This window comes from Prionailurus bengalensis, chromosome E3 (genome assembly GCF_016509475.1).
Source record: "Prionailurus bengalensis isolate Pbe53 chromosome E3, Fcat_Pben_1.1_paternal_pri, whole genome shotgun sequence".
Lineage (NCBI taxonomy): Eukaryota > Metazoa > Chordata > Mammalia > Carnivora > Felidae > Prionailurus > Prionailurus bengalensis.
In genome coordinates this window covers 9,753,625-9,759,624 of record NC_057357.1, presented here as the reverse complement: position 1 = coordinate 9,759,624, position 6,000 = coordinate 9,753,625, and positions in this window count along the sequence as shown.

The window sequence follows — 6,000 nt, the reverse complement described above, 5'->3', positions numbered from 1 at the left end:
TCCGGGCCCCGGGACAGGCAAGGGCCAGAGGCACTCCCTCCATGCCAAGCCTCGAGTGAGCCAAGACGACTCGAGAGCATGGGACCTGCACCGTGCTCTGAGTTTCGGGCCCAGCCAGGCTTCCTCTCTGTCTTCCTGGAGTTTGGGGTTCATAATTGGAAGGGACAATAGGAGGACTCCTGTTAGTCCAGGAGAGGAATCCCTTCCTTACGCGGCACCCCACCTCCTGGGCGTCGGCCCTTGCTAGCACCCCTCCAGCCACAGATCATTTGCTGTTCTCCTGAGGTCCCCCTTCCTCTTCGGGACAGCACTCCTGTTCCCAGAGCATCTGTCCATTGTTCCTCATTCTGCCTCCCAGCATTGCAAGAAGGAGGAGAACGCTTCTCCCCAAAAACCTTTTATGTGTAAGGCCAGAATGCTGAAACCCTGTGGTCTCCACACTGGACGGTTTCCCCAGCAGCGGAGAGTAGGTTTGAGCACATGCTTTTCTGCCTCCAGAGTGCCTGATATGCGATGCAAACGGAAAGATGGCCAAAAAGAGATTGCCAGGACACGCAGTACCGATTCCCTACGCACAGAGGCTTCTACGAGGCCGAAGGACACTTCGTGACAAAGAGGAGGGGTTTGGTCTCCAACCTCATGGCAGCAGCGCCCCTTCCCCCAACCCAGGCTGGGTGCCCAGCTACATCCAAGTCTTACCTGGGGGTCTATAATCGATGCTCCTCCCCCCAAGTCCTCACCTTAGTCTCTAATCTCAGAGAGCCGGGAAAGACCAATAGGAAAAAACAACAGGAGAGAAAAAACAACAGGAGAGCGGATGTGATTGTTCCCATGCCCCTATAGACACTAGAGAACCCATAGCACAGATGAGGAACCCAAGGCACACAGAAGATAAGTAACCTGTCCAGGTCATACAGCTAGTAAATGGAGGCTTTGGGTCATAAAGGAGGTTCATGTGTCTCTTACTCCTTATCCACCAACTGGAAGCACCCAGCTGGGCCTATTTCTTTTCTTTTTCTTTTTTGATGTTTTTATTTAGTTTTGAGAGAGAGAGAGAAAGAGAGAGACAGGGTGTGAGCAGGGGAGGAGCAGAGAGAGGGAGACGCAGAGTATGAAGCAGGCTCCAGGCTCTGAGCTGTCAGCACAGAGCCTGACGTGGGGCTCAAACTCACAAACCTCGAGATCATGGGAGCTGAAGTCAGGGGCTCATCACCATCCAGGCGATGTCAGAGCCATCCAGGCGCCCCTCTTGGTTTTTGTTTTTGTTTTGTTTTGTTTTTAACTTTTTCAATGTTTATTTTTGGGGGAGAGGGTGCACAAGTAGGGGAGGGACAGAGAGAGGGGGACAGAGGATCTGAAGCCGGCTCTGCACTGACAGATGCAGGGCTCAAACTCACGAACCGTGAGATCATGACCTGAGCCAAAGGTGGACACTCAACCGACTGAGCCCCCCAGGTGCCCCCAGCTGGGTCTGTTTCTAATTTTTTTTTTTAATTTTTTTAAAATTTTTTTAATGTTTATTTATTTTTGAGACAGAGAGAGACAGAGCATGAACGGGGGAGGGGCAGAGAGAGAGGGAGACACAGAATCGGAAACAGGCTCCAGGCTCTGAGCCATCAGCCCAGGGCCCGATGCGGGGCTCGAACTCACGGACAGCGAGATCGTGACCTGGCTGAAGTCGGACGCTTAACCGACTGTGCCACCCAGGCGCCCCCAGCTGGGTCTGTTTCTAATGGAGGGAGGAAGTAAGTGACTTACTCATTCACAGGAAGGAGTGTGGTCTCTAGGGGAGTGAATCAGAGCAAAAGCCCTCCCAGAGAAGTTGGAGGGACCGCAGTTTCCAGGTGTACAGCCCACGGGGGTGGCCATCCATGCTGGGTTCCGGGCCCTGGGACAGTGAACAGAACTGCTCCACTAATGACTTGCTGAATAACTTCAAACAAATTACTTCTCTTCTCTGGAACTCTGTCCCTCCTTTGCCAAATGAGGAACCAATGACTCATGATGCATCAGGTCAAAACAAGCCACTTGGGCTAATACTAAAACCTTTACATTTTGATACCTTCTCTAAAATGATCTGAACTCAGGTTCTCCCGTGCAGATCAGAAGCGCCCAATGATGTCACGGGGCTTTGCTAGCTATCTGTGATATCACGGGGCTTTCCTGGGTTCTAGGGAGGAGAGAACAAGTAAAAAGGTGCCAAGAGGAACCAAGGTTGGGAATCTCAGAATGGACCAGCCCTTCAGAATCTTCAGCTAGGAGAGGTTTCACGCAAGGCAGAAAAAATTGGCATTTTAGAACACAGGCACTGTGGCAGCTGGGACAGAGGATGGACTGGATGGGAAGAAGGCCAGAGGGAGGGAGACCACTTGGGGGGTTCCTGTGAGAGGTGGGAGGTTGGGTCAGGGCCGGCCGTTGTAGTGGCTGTGGGAGGTGGGACATACCCAGCATGACTCCCAAGATGATCCCATTCTCCGAGATAGAACAGTTTTAAGGGAAAGGTGATGGGCTCAGTTGGGAAGTGACAAGTGTGAAAGCGTATCTAGGGGCGCCTGGGTGGCTCAGTCAGTTAAACGTCTGACTCTTGGTTTCAGCTGAAGTCATGATCTCACAGTTCCTGAGTCTGAGCCCTGCATCCGTCTCCGCCTCACATGGCAGAGCCTGCTTGGGATTCTCTCTCCCTCTCTCTCTGCCCCTCCCCCACTCGTGCTCACTCTCTCTCTCAAAAATAAATAAATTTAAAAAAAAGAGTATCTAAGTATAGGGTTGTTGAATCATTGTATTGCACACACGAAACTGATACAGCACTATATGTATGTTAACTATGCTGGGCTGAAAATATAAAAAACAAATTAATAAAATTTAAAATTTAATTTAGTTGAAAGAAAGAAAGAATATCCGAATGAGATGCCCAGGTTGGGGCTGGAAGTAGAAATCTGAAACAGCAGGCCCTCACGCATGGGCTCAAGAGGAGACCTGGAGGGAGCACCAGGAAAACCAGAGTTCCTGTGTCTCAGGGATCATGGAATGATGTGATCACCAGATCCTCCTGGTGCTCTATGGCCATGTTGCCAGATGCCTGCAGAAAACTCATGTGAGGGCAGAAAGGAAGACCTTTTCTTTCTTTCTCTCTCTCTCTCTCTCTCTCTCTCTCTCTTTCTTTTTCTTTCTTTCTTTCTCAATATTTATTTTTGAGAGAGAGAGAGAGAGAGAGCGAGCAGGGGAGGGGCAGAGAGAGAGGGAGACAGAGGATCTGAAGTAGGCTCCACACTGTCAGTGCAAAGCCCGATGCGGGGCTCAAACGCACGAACCACGGGATCATGACCTGAGCCGAAGTCAGACATTCAACCCACTGAGCCACCCAGGAGCCCCAGGAAGGCCTTTTCTTGAGTTAGGGCGTCCTTGTTGACCTAGGCCAGCAATTTGGACAGCAAGGGGTAAAGGGGTGAAGAGTTAAAATGTGGAGCCGACTGCTTTCATCCGCAATTTAATGGTCAGATGAAGGAGAGAGAAGCCTATGTTCTGGCAGCTCAGGCAGAGGGAGGGTTTTATTTGTTCCGGAGGAGGCTGAGGGTTGTTTCAATGCTCAGAGGAGTGGCTGGAAGAGGAGAGGACTGGGAGGGACAGGGGGGTGAGCTGACGTGGGAGAGGGCAGGGTCCCCAGATGAGGGGTCAGCTGGGATGGCAGGTGGGTGGATGGGTCTCTGAGTGAAAAGCGGGGAGGTTCCTGGGAACCTCTTTCTCTGAGAAGGAGAAGCTGAAGTCATTCGCTGCTGAGTCATGAGAGGAGGAGGGAGGTTTGAGGAAGTATCTGGGGAGGATGGGGGAGTGAGCTGGGGAAAGACCGGCCATTCCAGGACTGGCTGGACCCAGAGGCCACCACACAGGGCCCCTGTCCGCACAGACTTGTGCTTTTCACCTGCAGCCCTGGCAATGTGAGTCTTAGCTAAGAAGGCGAAGGTCAGATCACCCGGAGCAGGCAGTGGTCAGCTGTGGCCAAGTTGTTGAGGGGCCGAGGGTCTGGGGGACAGGGAGGGAGCCTGATATAGCAAAGGAGTGAGGGCCCAGATGGGCCAAGGCCTGAGCTAGGTAAGGGAAATAGAGGCCAGGAGGGAGTCAGGCGCGGGAGGCCTCAGGGACAGGGAAGAGCAGGGAGTGGGGAGGAGGGACGTGGATGTGACACAGGAGTGTCGTCATTCTCAGAGGACCCCCAAGGCCTGAAGAAAATTCTGGGGAGTAGTCATGGCTAAGGTTAAAGGTTAAAGAGCTTCCCCTGGAGGCTCTGATGCAAGACGCTTGTCCTGTGGATGCTGGAATCCCAGGAGGCAGGGCCTGGGGAAAAGGCAAACTCCCATCAGGCCACAGGCCTCAGGAATGCCACCGGGACCGGCTGTTTGGGCAAAGGGACAAGTCACAGAGCTGCAAGGCCCGAGCCCCAAGGAAGGGGACTTGCTCGAGGCATTTGGAAGGAGCAGAACTGGCAGGACACCTCATGTCTTGGACCTTCATACCTCTCCCTTCTGCCTGGCACAGAGGCCTGCCACTCACACATCTTGTTCCCCTAACTGATCTCTGGGGCACACTTCCGCCTCTGAGATGGGTACGATTCAGGCCCTCTTGAGCTTCATTACAAAGGGAAGAGGAAGTCAAGGGCTTGAACAAATAGGAGCGTGACCACGGTGTACCCTGCTTGGTCGTTTGTGGGTTTTTTTGTTTTGTTTTGTTTTTTTGTTTTTTGGGGGGGGGTTGTTTTGTTTTTAGTAGTTTTTTTATCCACTGGGTTATGCAGAGTAGAGAGCATTCCCAAGGGGCTGGATGTCCTGGGGATCCTCCCAAGGCAGGGGAAAGAGCAGGGAGAAGGTCCTGAGGCTGAGCTCCGTCCCCCCCCCCCCCGAAAAAAACAGAGATTAGAGAACGGTAATGACAGAGAGATAGACACACTGTGGTAGAGACAACAGACCCAGAGAGAGAGAGAGAAGGAGAGAGACAAGGATTCAACAGAGGGACGGACAGGAAGACAGACCGCCTGAGACAGAGACGGGGAGAGAAGGTGCTGAGCAGGCTGGCCAGGTGCCCATGGCTCATCCGGGAAGCTGCTGGGCTGGACCCAATCAGTGCAAGATGGATGGCTGCTTTGGGAGGGTGAGAGGCCGCCAGGCAGGGCAGCTGGGCCGTCTCTCCCATCTGCACGACGCGCTGCAGAAAGCCTGGCCAGCTGACCCTGTTTCCCAATAGGCCGATGGTGGGGTGCGCCCTCGGAGCTTCCTCAAGGACAGCAGGAGGGTGAGGAAGGGCTCTGCTTTGGAGACACGGACCCCAGCTCTGCCTCTCACTAGCTGTGAGGTCTCGAGGCCATCGAGTTCCCTGGGCTGTCTTCATTCCCAGCTCTAAAATGAGAACCACCACCCTGGTCCTCAGTGGTTCTGACATGTTTTCACCTGCTCCGCAGAAACAGGGACCTGGGTGAGCTGGGACGTCACAGTGTCCTTCAGGTCCAACAGGAACATGAAGGGAACAGATGCCTTCTGTGCCTGGCACCCTTTGGGGCTAGTTCCAAAAATCTGGCCAAGCAGTTTGGGCTGAGGGTGGTGGTGAGTCAGGAGAATAGGTTGTGACCCCAGGTCCCAGAGTTGCACAACTCTGTAAAGGGCTCCTATCCAGCTCCCCTTACTTACAAATCCCGGCACTTATGCTCGGTGCCAACCCCCATAGCAACAGGGAAGTAGACAGGGGCAAGTTTCATCGTTCTGTCCTAACCATCCAAGGGCTCTACTCCAGACAGTAGCCCTCAGCAGCAGGACTGGGAGAGACTCTTGCTCCTGGTCACCAAGGCCACCTGCACACTAGCCTCATCCAGTCTCTCTGCCATTCATTTACCCCTTCATTCACTCAAACGTCGAACGTCTACCAGGTGCACTGGTAGGTGTGATGAGCCCAGGATGCGGGAAGAGGACACAGAGGGGATCAATCACCTTCTCCCCGCCTATCCAAACCTCAGTT